Source organism: Notechis scutatus, chromosome 1, assembly GCF_049901735.1.
Source record: "Notechis scutatus isolate UNSWTSFEM ecotype Mainland chromosome 1, rNotScu1.2, whole genome shotgun sequence".
Taxonomy (NCBI): domain Eukaryota; kingdom Metazoa; phylum Chordata; class Lepidosauria; order Squamata; family Elapidae; genus Notechis; species Notechis scutatus.
In genome coordinates, this window is record NC_142009.1 from 71,269,273 (window position 1) to 71,285,029 (window position 15,757).

The 15,757-nt window shown below is 34.9% G+C and overlaps 1 protein-coding gene across 12 annotated transcripts in view; it reads right to left on the reverse strand.

The window, feature by feature from the left end:
• Window positions 1-15,757, reverse strand: part of CHRM3 (cholinergic receptor muscarinic 3) — a 247,411-nt gene that overhangs the window by 36,290 nt on the left and 195,364 nt on the right. For 3 of the 12 annotated variants that reach the window (XM_087967489.1, XM_087967501.1, XM_087967499.1), the window contains exon 4: window positions 9,058-9,140. The exons of 8 other annotated variants lie outside the window; for them this stretch is intronic. The gene's annotated coding sequence lies outside the window, so the exon portion shown is untranslated. Of the gene's footprint in view, window positions 1-7,329; window positions 7,481-9,057; window positions 9,141-15,757 lie in introns of those variants that run through there. One more of the 12 variants, XM_087967512.1, reaches the window with a different exon arrangement.

Consider the following 15,757-nt stretch of genomic DNA (forward strand, 5'->3'; position numbering starts at 1 on the left):
GCTGTAACTGAGTGCATTCTTAGTGGAGTCCTTGAGACTGTGTGGGAATTGTTTTAACCTGTTACTTCACGGCTCTTCTAATGTAAAGAGCAACACATCATCCCTGACATGGATTAAGTAAATGTAATTTCATGTACGAGATGCAATGACAATAAAGTAAACTAACTAATTGCCAGGTTTGGGGTTTATAATACACCTAGTGTAGCCTAAGCATATCTGTCCTTAAAAAGAATGTTTAGCAGTGTTGCTTTCACTTTGAAGTAAAAACAAACCAATGAGGAGGAAGATAACAAAGAGTAAAGAGAACAATTTTTCCTCTGTGATATAGATACAAAAACAGTACCATTTGAAGAAATTCTTCTTCCTGCATTTTCTCTGGAGTTTTGTTGATTTTACAAAGAAACCATAAAAGCAAACAATGAAGCAACCACTACCATTTCTTCTCCCTCATGTTCAGAGCAATGCAGCAGAAAGATTTAGGTAGTCCCACAATACATTACAGGGGCATCAACAATGCTTCTGCTCACTTTCATTCTTTTTCTGGGTTTTCTGCAGCATAAATATTTGATTATTGAAGAAACAAACATTTAATCCTCTTTTCCTTTTTATCTAGATATAATGTATGAAAAGCCTGATACGTTATAAATAATTTAAATCACACAAAACATGAGAAAAGAATCAACTTGCAAAACACAATCTTTCCTAGTGAATTCTTGGCATTTAACATGGATGTCTAAATAATTTATATATATGTATCAACATTTCAGCGAGAATGAAAACAATTCGTTGTTGCATGAAAGGAAAGCACTTTCTAATTCATACATCTCGACATCATGAAATGCTGTCTGTAAAGCTACTAAGACATTATCTCCACAGGATAAGTAATATAAAGAAACTACTTACTTCTAAATATATGTACATAATTCTATATTTCTACAGTTTAATGTTTACTATGTTTTATTTTACTTTTATTTCTTAGATGGCCTCTTTAAAAGCTCATCAATATCTCTCTAACCAGGATATGAGCATACTTAGTTAACTGTCCCATCCTCATGACATTTTTCTTGCCTCATCACCTTAAAGTTATCTTTGTTTCAATATTTTAATCTTCTTCCAATATATTATTTCCATCAACACGATCTAGTATGCTTCGCCAACAATGTGGTCGGTGATGGCAGTCAATGATGACACAACCTGCCCAGCTCCTGACTGTTATTCCAGGCAGGTGTGGACATGCTCCCTCCTCTCTGAGGGGCTACAGGAGGGAGCAGATACTTCAACAAGTGTCTTGGAAAGGCCATGACAAACATGGATTTAAGAGTGTCATAAAGAGCCCTAGTCCTTATGTGGCACAGAAACACAATAAAAACTCTTGTTGGAGGACCAGTATTGCTGTTTCTTTCACTGCCAGGTATATATATAAAACAGCTTTTTATCCACTTCAGACAAAATGAAGTTTTGTGTAATCCTGAGTATGTTTGAGAAGGATGGGGAAGAGCATATCTTGGTATACAAATAATGAAAGGGGAGCACATTAAGTGTGGTTTCTTAAAACATATATATATATATGTTTTAAAGAAAACAACAATTCAGGGTCAGAATGTAATGTTTTATGCTTATTATTACAATTTTCACTTTTACATTCCAAATGCCTCCCTTTTTTTCTTTTTTCTAAAAAAAGAATGTAATATTTTCAGAGTATACAAGTACCATGAACACTCAATTACATCTAAAATCTTAGTTTCTAAGACTTCCCCTTCACAACATGGGAAGGCACTGTTTTTCTACATGTGCAGATTTTGTAAAAAAATTTGTAAAAAAATTGGCCAAAGCTACGTTCAGCTTAGCTTATTTTTTATTAAGTTTTTCCAATAACCAGAAGAATTAGTGGACTATCCCATGTGTACCTCTGAAGGTTTTAATCTACCTGCCCAGGAACTTTGTAAGGTCCACAAAAGATAACAATGCCACAGAAAAAACACTACAGCTTCCTCTCTTTTATCAATGAATTGTTTAAAATAAGTGCTTATCAGCCTTAGATATCTGTCTGGGGTTGATGCTTTGTAGGCTGCTTAGATACAATCTGGAATTAGGTGTGAAATCTCTCCTGACAATCAAATTACACCATGTAACTAAAAAGGGAAAGTGCTAAAAAGAACTACACTCCAAAATGGGGAATACCAAATGTAATTTTAATATAATGATTGTAAACTAATGCACGGTGATGCAAAGAATCCTAATTTGAGAAATAAATTTAAGGAAAATGAACTTGTGGAGACTAGCCAAAAAAATGCAATCGATAATTTAGAGCAGATATTGATCCAGTGTGAGGCTATTTTAAAAAAAGAATCCTTCTTAAATAGTGTTAGGAAGCTTTTGATAATGGTACTATTAATATAATCATATTTTTAGACAGAGTAGTCAGAATAGTTACAGTTATGGCTACCGCATTTCAAAAGGGCATTACAGAACGAAAAGAAGACAAAATGTTGATCAGTGTCTGAAACAAATGTGATTGAAAGAAAGTTCCAAGAACTGGGGCTTTTAAGGTGAGGAGGAGGAGGAGGAAGGAAGGAATGGGAGAATAAAAGTGGTATCATAAAAAACTATAAAATGATACATATGTGGAAAATGTAGGAGGGCATATTTTTTCATTTGTTCAGTCCAGTGGTGGGATTCAATTTTTTTTACTACCGGTTCTGTGAGTGTGGCTTGGTGAGCGTGGCATGTCTTGGTGGGCATGGCAGGGGACGAATACTGCAAAATCTCCATTCCTTCCCTACTCCTGGGGGGAGGTTACTGCAAAATCCCATTCCCTTCCCATCCCACTAGCCTGCTTTCCTGCTCCGTTCTCCTGTACAGGGCAACAAAAGAAGACCCAGCCAATCAGCTGGGACTTGGGAGGCAGAGAATAGATGGGGGCAGGGCCAGTCAAGAGGTGGTATTTGTCAGTTCTCCAAACTACTAAAAATTTCTGCTACCAGTTCTCCAGAACTGGTCAGAACCTGCTGAATACCACCTCTGTCCTGGACTCGCCCAAAGAAGCTGAATGGTAGGGAAGTGGCACTCAACCGGAACATCTCTAGAAATGAATTTATTAAATTTATACTTGTCAGAATTATTAATCACAGCAGTGACTTCAGCACTGTAAAAAATATATCTCTCAGTATAGCTATTCCAGAAAATGGGATCTACTGTTCTCCTGTATTTCCTTTTTATCTTTTCATATGCATTTCGGCGGCTGCTCTAGAAACAGAATTAAGGATAAGATAGACCTTCTCTGGTTCCATTTGAAATGATTAATTTTTAAATAGTTACTGTTGTAATGCAAATATTATTCATTTTCTAAAACAAACAATGTGTGGAACATCCTTTCAGAATATCCTTTTATTCTTAAAAAAGATTTGCTTGATCTAACATATTTACAAGGGCAGGTAGAATCTATTAAGAATAATTATATTTTTATGCCTACATTTTGGATTCCCTCAAATGTCCCTATTTTAAAAATTCACTTAATTTTCTTTCTCCTTCTTGTACCTCCTGTTCTCCATTCCACTTTGCAGAAATCCATTTTCCTTAAAAACAAACCTCAATTAAATTAGAGAAAGTAACAGTACATCTTAGAAAAAGGTGGCATACTACTTTGAGCAAGTATCCCATTCTGAGGAATTTCAAATCATGAAAATCATTTTCTAAATTCATTATACATATAACGTGAGAAAAAAAGGAGTTGCGGAAGATTAACAGTGTTCAATTAACCAGTTCCCTCAAATCCAGCAGTTTCTAAAACTCCGCTGCTAAAATTAGGAGATGAAAAGGAAGTGTGATTATTTTCAAAGTATTATCTCTATTCCATGTGATGTATGACAAAAGGCAAATTCTGAAAATAAGTAAACTATGACAGGAGTTCCTTAAACCTTTTTCTTCTTCAAAAAAGGGACTTCCTGAATGTTATCATTCACAATTCTTAAAAAAGCTTGCCAGCATTTTTACTGCCTGGTTTCTTTAAAGAAAACTTCACAAAAGACTCTGTTCTACCAATTTGTCATTGTAATCTTAACTTCATGCAGTTTCCTTTATGAAGCTCTAAATTGCTTACTTTTCTTATGAAAGGCATTGTTTAATTACTAGAAATATACTTAAATCAATTTTATCAAAACCAGCATTTTTTTTTTACTTTATTGTCATGTCAGTAGCACACAAGGAAAATTGTACTGCACAAACTCATATATTAAATCTAACTGAAATGGAATACTGTGTTAAAAAAAAATCAGTGGTATGATTAGCTATATAGTGCTTTAAAAAATAAATAGCACTTTCCATGAAAATGAAGTTGTAGAAATGAAAATACAAATAATAAGGATATATATAAATACAAATAATAAGGATATATATAAATACAAATAATAAGGATATATAAATGATTAATTTTTAAATATTTTTAGAATTTGACCAGAATTTGAGACATAGCGCTATCCAATAATGTAGGCATCTCTGTGTAAATTACTATACAATAACCATCTATATCTGTATGATTTCCATTGAGCTTACTAAATGTTTTAAAGGGAGGTGCTTGGGAAGAAATATAAAAATTGCCAGTTGAGTATTTTTCCACATGGAGAAAAATAACTATAAAACTTTATATAACTATAACAACTATAAAAGCATTCTGATATTTTAAAAGAAGTTTTGCTTCCTTGGTTTTAGCCCATAAGAAATTTGAAAAAAGGCTGTTTCTCATAAAGTATTTATTCTTTGCTGTTTTGCAAATCTATTATTGTTATTGTTAAATCTATTATAATTAGTCTATTGATTTTGCCCCAAAATAATTTTGCTATCCTTTAATTTAATCTCTAAAGCTCTAAAAGTCCCATGGAGGATAAATGTAGGAAAATGTTCCTTTAGTAAAATTACACTGTTCAGAATATTTATTTTACTTATCTATAGGCATCAAAAATTTACCACTGTTTAGTGCTTGAAAAGATAATTTAACATTAAGAACTTTCTATATTTGAGTTCCCAAGGAGACCGTGAACAAGAAAATGAGCATCTTCATTGCAGATTTCAGTCATGCAAGTAAAGCTCTGTCCAGAGGAAATTTATGACATGAAAAATACTGAGAAAGTCAATAGCTTAAAACAAAATGAAAATTGCTAATTCTGGAAATTTGTATGGAGACTCATGCCTGCCTCTTATATGCACTATGACAGCATCTTCAGATATGGCATGCTAATGATCAAGACGATGACAAACAGTAATTACATCAGCATCATGCATTAAAGGCTGATGCTAAAAAAAATAGGGGACAATTTCCCTGGCAATATTGTTTTCTCAATTATTTGACTTGCTCATTTTGACTTAGGCCTTCTCCCCATGATCAGAGTAAAAATACTGTTTCAATCTACATAAAGGTTGTGTGCAAAATTGATTATGACAACCTAGACATCTATGTAATGGCCTTCCAGTAAATACAAAGCTAAATAATCCATCTTATCGAGAATACTAATATCAGTTTTGATGCCTCCAGCATTTTCAAATGCTAACCAGCTTGTCTAGCGTGTATTTAATGACTCGTAAATTGAAGGAGGGGGGGAATTATTTTCCTATTTTATTGTATAAAAGTTCTATTTCTCTGCCTTTGGCAATGAATGGATATGTCATGATAATCCATTTGCAAGCACTGACTTTCATCTTCTGAGAGAAAACTGCAGAACCAGATTGTCTTCTAGGTTTCAAAAAAGATTGAGAAGGGAGGGAATGGGTTGAGATAGGAGACAGAAAAATCTTCATAGAGATATGAATTGCATCAAAAACTTTCAACCTACACTCAAAAGATCCTATCTATCCTTTGTTATGTCATAATGATTGTCCACATTAAAAAAAACAAGTTAATAAAAATTTAGTACCAACTAATGTTGGTACCAACTAATGTTGACCTTTTTAAGGTCAAAGATGAGTTCATATTTTGCTGAAGTAATAGTTCTATGATTGAAGAATTTCTTTAAGTAGGGGTGTGCAAAAAATGCTAATCCTGATTGTGAAGTGGATGTTGACACATTGGCAATGACTACATTGTTGGGAGACTTAAAAGAACAGGTTAGAGATAGATCATTGTAGAGAAAATGTATCTATATGGTCACTAAAAGTTGAAAACAAGTTATCTCTCTAATTCAGAGTTTTGCAATAAAAAAAGAAGCCCACACCCCTTTCCTTTGTTAGAAAGAAAAATAAAACACAAACATTGATTGTCCTTGTGAAGGTGGAAAGCCACCAAGCTATGCTTATATTTGAGTCCTTTCCTGAACTTCATATCCAGCCACTATATTGAGGTACCAGGAGTTAAGAAATGAGCAGAAACAAGTATCCCATCCAGTGCTATGCTGACCGATGCTTGTGTGTAAAAGTTGCTGCCTGTTCCTCAAAAGTTCCTCGTATGTATGTATGTATGTATGTATGTATGTATGTATGTATGTATGTATGTATGTATGTATGATGGATACAAAGGCATCTGACTGCCTTTAATCTTTCTATCCAAACTTAGTATAAGAGAAACAGTTTGACAAAAACACCATAGGAATATACTGCTCTGTGATAGGATCTTCATTCCTCATTTGGAATAGCCAAAGAAAGCTGAGGAGTTGAATATTATTTCTGAATCCACCAGCTTTAGGGACCATGAGCTATCAATCGCTCTTACTAATAAATCTTTTTATTTTCATTTATTTTTCCTTCACTCCATTTTCTTTGCAGATCTTATCTTTCTGATTAATATGTCTAAAGCCTTCCTTCCTTCCTTCCTTCCTTCCTTCCTTCCTTCCTTCCTTCCTTCCTTCCTTCCTTCTTTCCTTCTTTCCTTCCTCCCTCCCTCCCTCCCTTCCTCCCTCCCTTCCTTCTCCTTCCTCCTTCCCATACCCAAAATAGTGTTGTCATTGAAAATATATATTATTGAATGTAAATCAAAATGCACTGTGTCCACCTGTAATATTCATGTGTTATCTATTATTTAGTAGTAAAAACTAGGTTGTAAAAATGTTACACTTCAAATAGTTTTTTTCTGCTGATGTGTGTTTTTGTGAGGTTTGAACTGAATGACAATTCTAGAATTTAGAATGAGCCAGAAATCTGTCATCTTTAGTGTGGGCACAATTAATCACCATAATGATAATGTATGTGAAGAGAGTGATGTCACCACTTATTCAAACATTTCCCCATTGAAATCAAGGAACATTATTGACAGAAAACAAAGTTTGAAGAGAGTGAAAGAAAGGAGGAAGCAGGGTACAGCTGCAGAATCAATAGCTCATACAGAATCAGATAATATATATTTACTGCCCAAGTCTCAAAGTCCTTATTGTACATCAAAGCACTAATAAGGATGTAAAGGCTTCAAAGGGATTGTGGATTTCACAGAGCTCCACCCTGGGCCTCTTTTACATTTACAGCATTTCCTGTCTGGAAAAAGCTGTCAGCACTTAGGAGGTAAAATAGGGAGGAACTTAAAAAAGAACATTGTCAACAGAAAAATTGTGATGTAAAAAGGGGAGACTGGCAAACAGAAAGAAAAATGTTTTCTAAAGTGGGATGTCAAACCACCTAATAAGATTGTATTACTATTACTATTATCCTTCTCATCTTTCCTATTACCTATTTCCTTAGCTTCTTATGACTATAACTTTGTTGTTTGTATCTCATGACTTATGTTGATTGCTTTTATTTAGTATCCCCATATGATTTGTGTTGATTATTTAGTATCCTATGACTATCACTGAGTGTTGTATCATATGATTTATGATGATTGTATTTTATGATTATGCTCATGATTTATCACTTGTTGCTTGTATGTATGTTGAGAGCTTATGCACCGCAGACAAATTTGTTGTGTGTCCTATCATACTTGGCCAATAAAGAATTTCTTAAATGTTGCAATTTATATGTTAATGCTCCTTATTTTTGTTGAGCAATAATGGTATTAGAATAGTATTAGGTTTTAATATTCAGCTACATTGGTTTTACAAAAGTATATTTGAGGAATGTAGGCAGGTAATATAATTCTTCAATTGCCATTTTACTCTCCTGAGGAAACATGCTATTTCTTATATTCTGCTAGTATACTGTCAGAAAATATAAAGCATTTTCAATCATCATAAATTATTTACCTGCATGAACACAATACAATTGTTTTGACTGGCAAAGGAAAACAAGATCTTTGCTGAAGAATGAATGAGGAACAGCATAAATCACAGCATAAAACATTAACGTATAATACAGCTTGGCAGAAAATTTTGCAAAAAGCAATAGAACACATTAGCTGGTTGAATAAGAATTTGAAAAGCTTCATGTTTCTTGAGATTCTTGTGAATACAGTATCCTCAGTTTTCTTCATTCTTATCAATTTTATAAAACTGAATCACAATTGCCCATTACCATTTAAATCAGTGGAATGTACTTCCTTTAATATAAATGGGCTCTTTTAAGTAACATTATAAAAACATGTTATTAATACATTTATGAATGAAATTCCAACATTTTGTGGTACAGTAATTGATTTCTGCCAATGGAAGAGAGAAGGAGGGAAATTTCTCTAAGGTCGTTTGCATATCTCAACAAATTTACTCAGAAAGGGGGAAGAACAACCAAAATAGATTTTGTTTATTATTTATTTATTTTTGTCAATTGCTTACAAGATAATAGGTATAAGTAAAAACATAGTTATGAATACATGGATACATATAAGACAAATAAAAAAAAAGAAACAATAGGACAGGGACGGTAGGCACGTTGGTGCGCTTATGCATGCCCCCTACAGACCTCTTAGGAAAGGGGTGAGGTCAATAGTAGATGGTCTAAGGTTAAAGTTTTTGGGGTTTGGGGAAGAAACCACAGAGTCAGGTAGAGTATTCCAGACATTGAAGAAGGCTTGTGCAGACCTTCATTGTACATTATTTTTGCTGCATGTATGGAATGACCCAATAGTTTTGGGACACATTCTAAAATTTCAGAAATGAATTTAGTTTATATAGATTATTCAGAGATAGTTTTAAAAACTTTGGAACCTACCCCTTTGATGAGTTTCAAAAAAGGCAGTCTCTTGTCATTTATCATGGGAAAAACACAAATGCTTATAACTTGCTGATTTTTTTCTATAATGGAGGAAAATTAACAGGAAAGTTGGAAATCATGAACAGAGAAACATGCATTATATAGAAATTGTTTTTCACATTATGCTCTACTAAAATCTTAAATGCTTTTTACAATAGATGTAACTATTGTTTTGAGTTACAATATGATTAAATGTGTTTAATTAATTTGCACCCCTTTCTTATTCTTACTAACAATATCTATATATCTATATATCTATATCTATACACACACACACACACACACACACACACACACACACATGAAAAATATAGAAACAATAATTCTTTAAATGGTAATAAATTATTAAAATCTTCTAAGTTTGCAGTAATAATAGTCTCTTTTATGGGGAATATCTATGCCAACTTGTAAACCGATGGAGGGAGTTTTGTGAAAAGGAATAGGGTGTTAATACTGAAGAATCTTGATGATTTATGAATATGGAAGCTTAATTTGAGAGAGCTGAAGTGAAACTAAGTTTTACAGTTCATTAAACACTACTAAGCAGTCACTCAGGATGAGAGATTAGATAAAAACGAGACAGAGCTATGTTTTGAGAATCATAAAACCAAGAGCCTCTCTCAACTTTTAAGATCTTTACAACTTACAAAGCAGTATGAATTGATTTGTGGAGAGATGTATTGATCACTAAATCAAATTTATGATTAAGCTCAAAGATCAGCATATGTTAAAAGGCTAAAATAAATAAAATAAAATTAGTAGTATGAGTCCAGACCAACAAATTTGTCACATTTCACTGAGGCCATACAAAATTTGGCTTTTACATTTGTAATAATATGATTAGAGTCTGAAAAAGATAATGTAATATACTTCTGCTCTTCCTGGAACATATTGCAACAGTGGCAGTATGTCATCTTTACACAGATCCAAGTACAAACTGGAACATTGTGACACCATGAATGTGAGATGGTTTCTATGGGCAGGAGAATTCTATTAGTAGGATTTTGGTGAATCTGTCCTGTAATAATGCTGACAGGAGGACATGGTTCCTAGTTCTAAAAAAAGACTCCTTTCTTAACCTAAAGAAGGTTAATGTCTATAGATAGCTTGCATATTGCCATGTGCCTTTCGCTTTCAGGGAAAGGGTGTCAACTTCACTTTGGTATTCAATATCATTCAACCTTGAAGGACTATCTTTTCTAACTGGATCGAAGCAGGTTGAGAGAAGCAAATCTATAGCAAACCCAGTGCACCTCAGTCTCTGTGTCACTGCTAATATCCATGTTGACAGTGATTGTCCTTCAAAATTAGTGAAATCAGGCCATTAGGGAAGAGTGTTATGCTATAAAGTCCTACTTGTTCTCCAAATAAAATTTGGGCAAGGATTTTAGTCTTGAACCATTTTAGTTATTAGCTCTTTGGCTCCCCTTCCTTTTATGTACACCAGCAAAGTCATTTTTATTTATTTAATTAATTGATTTGAATGCTACCCAGCTCCAACAGACTTTGGCAGTTCACCACAATAATAAAATAGTATAAAAAAACAACAGCATGCGGAAAATCAACCAAAACAAGTACAAAAATTACAATAAACATGTCATAAGGTGGCAATCTAACAACAAGCAAGCATAAACATAACAAACAGGAGAATCCTACCCACTCTATTTCAAGGCGTCGGTAAACAGTCTTTAAAACTTCCTGGAATGTTATCAGGGAGAGAGCTGTGTGGAACTCAAAGGGACCTTTAATAGCTATACAAAAATTTGACCTTTTTTGGGCAATGAATGGGCTTTCTAAATCTTCTGGATATGGAAAAACCACTCACAAATATTTAACGGTAGGCAACTGTTCGATTTTATTTTATATCCATCTGCATTACGTTAATTTTCTTTTAAATATCAGACTTTTTAATTTTGGTAATTATGAGTTAATTTGCTTTGATTAATTGGATTATGGCTTTTTTGGTCTTTCTAGGGCCAATAGGCAAGTAAAAGACGGAACTGGAACTAGTCTATTGTCTGCCGTACATCCTTCTCAATGGTAAGGATTTAGAGTAGGGCTTCCTAAACAGTGAGGTCTGACTCCCACGAGAGTTGCAGACAGAATCCCAGGGGTGTGTGAAGTACCTTTCATTTGCACATTGTTACAATAAATCCACCTTTCCCCAAATACTAGTATATGGTAGTGGAGGAAGAGGCACAACTTCATTGTTCATTTGTGATCATCATGGTTTTTGGATTTAAAGGGGAATTAAGATAACATTAAATAGAAGTGTGATAAGAAAAACATTGGGAACCCTGGTTTAAAGGAACCTTTCATGTGAGTCACACCTTAATCTAAGAGTGATATCTGAATTCTACTTCTGGATTAAAAGCAGCAGGCATTTATCAATATTTGCATTTCTGACATCTTCTCAGAGGACTATGCATGAAATAAAATCTATGTCAGCTTTGGAAGCCATATTAGTACTAGAAGCTTCCATGTTGACACATTCCTATGCCTGGGAAAGTAGGAGGGAGGATTTTTAGAGCATTGGTAGTTAGACATAACAACATTCTTCTTTTTGGTCAAGCTCACGTTATTCCTGCACCTGAAGGATGAGTGGTTGAAGGGATGTCTCAAGTTGGGATGGTTGGTGATTGGACCATGTGATGGACTGATGTGTGCAGAGGTTGGATTTTGACTTTTGAATTACTAAGGGAAAACCTGGAACTCTCAGATTAGGGTTTTCCCAGATGTGCCAGTATAACTACTCTAATAAAAGGAAACTTTGAGAAAATGCCTATCTTGGAGTTTTTAATTGGAGTTGGGTTTTTCTGGAACCCTGACAATCTAATGTAGGGTTAAAATCAAGGAAGGCCACATGAAAGGGATAAGATGAGATAGTCAGGTTCTCCACAGCTGCCTAAACCAAAAGTGCTTTTTTTAATGTAAGCACAAGAATTAACGTGTTTTCTTTAACGACTTGATTGATATGCACTTATAAGAATTCCAGCAACTGTATTATTTTTAGTTTAGACATCAAATATATCTGTGCACAGAGGAGATATTCTGAGTCTGTTCCCAACAACTTTTGATGAACCAATGAGAAGGCTGTCTCTTCACTGACAACAGTAGCTAGTTGATTATATAATGGTTTCTTGAATCTCTATCAGACTGGGAATCTGTTCTTAGATTTATTCTGTTTCCATAGCACTCAATCAGATGCCTGTGAAATGCCTTGAGATTGAAAAAGACAGCCTAACTCTCTGCTAATGATATTGTCCAGCATCTGGTATTGGGAAACCTATTGCCTTAGATACCATAGCTAATATTTAATTATCTGAATCAATACTTATTGAGTACCCCATTGCCCATGTATTTAATTGTCTTTTGAAGCTGAACAAGCTGGTAATTGCCCTTATATTCTGAGGTAGTGTTTTTCTTCTAATTCATATATATTTGAATTCTGAATTTTCATTTTAAATCCTACAAACTATTTGTATGATTCATGCATTTTAGAAATCAAAATAAATAGTTGGAAGAGCTGGTTCAACTCTTCCATGCCATGTCTCAAATGAAAATGTGATCTGATCGGTGCTGTTTATTATTAACCTGTATCATCTGGGCTGATAAAGAAATAGCATTTATATATTATGTTTTATTGTTAAAATATAAAGTATGTTTGGATTAAAGTCATTCAATATTTAATTTTGAAATATTAAATATTTGTTGAATAAAAAAGAATAATAGACAACAATGCATGATTATTATTATATTGCATTTCTATCTGCTCCACAAAAATGGCCTGGTATGTTACTGGATCTCTTTAAAACAGCAAAAATTGGTGCAGTGTCAGCACCTTCAGACAGTGTAACACATAGAGTGCACATAAGAATGATAGAGCATTTTTTAATTTTTATGCAGTCTCTCAATTTCTGATGGTACAAATTTCATTTTATTGGTTCAAGCATTGTAATAAAAGTTTTGATATCAAACAGAAATGTGGTTTTGAATACAAAATTTAATTATATGAATAACATAATAGATTATTAGAAATAAAGGAAGATCTTCAGATGGGGAAAGAAGCAATTCCTATTCCATCTACACCACTAAACATTTTCTGAGGGACTTTCCAGAAAAGGTATTTTTGGAGGAGTCCTGTAAAGGAATAGATTGGTAATGGCTACTTCTCCCCTTCCACTAACAACATCCCTCAAATACCTTATTTATTATATATAATTGATTAGGACAGAGCTTTAATTATGCTTTATGACCTTGGTGCTGTAAACTGTTATGAGTCATTTAGAATTTGCAATAAATACTCACAGAAAATAAGTAGACAAATAGTTCCTGTAGAAAGAGGGAAAATTTTGGTTTGCAAAATACAAAGTCCAAATGCTACACTTTATTACTCTGAACTTTATGCCCACAATTAAAGCCCCCCTCCTTCAGAATTAGTGTGAGTGGGAAAAGGAAATATTGCTAAGTAAGCTCACTGCATAATCAGATGAGTGGCAAATAAATGTAATTAATAAAATAAAAAGTAATGTAAGAAAAAGAGAGCAGGAGATAGATCAAATCTGAGACTGATTGTTTACTGCAGACAAAATGGCAACAAGGCACCCCAAAAGCTAAAGGAACCCAAAAGCTATCTGGAGTTTTTTAAAAAAACTGACAGAAATAGAGGCAAAACAAAGCAGTGAAGGTCGGCAGGTAGCGAAAGCAAGTAGAGAACAGCAAAAAGGGGAAATAAAGCGGAGAGCCCAGGAGGCTGGGAATGACTGGTCACAAGGCAAGAGAGCCACCAGCACAAATAAGTGAGCATCAGGCACTGGGTGATTAGGAAGATTCTGAGCAAGTGGACGTCAGATCCTGAAGAGAATAACAGTAGGAGCCACCCCTGGGAGCGACAGGAGCTCCAGAGCAACAACCCAGATCAGCATAATAAAAGATAAAGGCAAGGATTGGGAGCAGAGCAAGAGCAAAGTGATTGGAGGTAACATTCAGAGCAGTGAAAAGTGCAGGAAGTGGCTAGAGTTTATCAGAAGAAAGGGATAATGAAGGGTGGATGACAAAAGAACTATTTCCAGGCAAGGAAGGACAGATTAGTGGCAAGAGATAACAAGAGATAACAGAACAAAAAGCTCCAGAGGATGAAAAAGCAGGTGGACAGGCTGGGCTGCAACCAGAGATGAAAAGTAGAAGAGAATATTTAAGAAATAGAAGGTACAAGTAGAGAGGGACACATTTGTTGCTTTTCAACATAGACTCCTTTTGAGTTAAAAGGAAGCTGTTTTTTTCCCCATCTTGCCCACATGAATTGTTTTCCTGTAAGGAAACTTGTTCAAAACAAGAGGAGTTCCTTGTTTAAATGACCTCTTTGTATATAAGATCAACAGAATTTCAGTCCTTTAAAGACTGCGAACCCTGGAGAAGAAGCCAGTTTTAGAGACACTTCTGGAGGGCAGTGCTAATTCTCAGGACAAATCTCTCTGAAGAAAAAGAGAAAGGAAGAAAGAAGATTCATCCCCTTAATTTCTAAAGCATTGTTTAAAGCAGGGATCCCCAACCTTTTCGACGCCGCGGCCCGGTACCAGCATCAGCTGGGCGCCGCGGCCCGGTACCGGCATCAACTGGGCGCCGCCATCTTTTTTTTGACCTCAAAAGATGGCGGCGCTTACGCTCCGTGAGCTTTTTGGGTAGAAATGGCTTTCTACCCGGAAAAGCTCATCGAGGAGCATGCCGCCATCTTTTTGATGAAAAGTGCTTCCGGTGAGCTTTCTACCCGGAAAAGCTCACCGGAAGCACTTTTTTACCAAAAAAAGATGGCGGCGCCCAGCAGCCAGCGGCCCGGTAAGAGTTGTTCCGCGGACCGGTATCGGTCTGCGGACCGGCGGTTGGGGACCCCTGGTTTAAAGTATTACTCCTACGGGAAGAGACAGTAAAACATTGCTGTTTGAACAATATTAGTGATAAATCTGTTTATTGATCCACATAATGAGGTGCTTTTTTAATGTTTATTGGATTTTCCTGACAGGGTTTGGAAATTGCTTTCTTTTTAGCCCAAAACAAATGGAGACATAGTTCCAAGTTTCCCAGCATAAGAAATGTTGAGAGTTCAATAGCATTCTAATCAACTTTTGCTCAGAATGAATCCTGTCTTTAAATATCCCCACTTCCATTTTTTTTCTACACAAAGATTACAGATTGAGATACTTTGTGCCAGCACTCATACTGAAGTCTGTTTTACATTCTTTAGCATTTCTTCATAATACCTAGTTCCCCTAGTTCGTTTGCTGGACTGCTAAATACCTCATACACCTTCATACCTGTCTATGGAGAGTCTCAATCATCCAGGTCATGGTTGTACCAAAGGTGTTTTTTCAAGAGGCATCTGGTTTTTCTGGTTTTTCTTTGAAGACGTTTTGCTTCTCATCCAAGAAGCTTCTTCAGCTAGAAAAACAGAAAGTCCAGATGCCTCTTGAAAAAGCACTTTTGGGGCTTCATACCTGTGAGAATAAAATTCATTATTCATATCAGCTTTTTCATGGTGTACTGCTTGTTTCCCATGTTTAACTAAAGCAATTACATATTTTCCAATGAAAAAGAGGGGAAAATTAGATTTTAGCCCAGATTATCAAATGGACATTGTATAGACAAACTATATTGGGGCCAA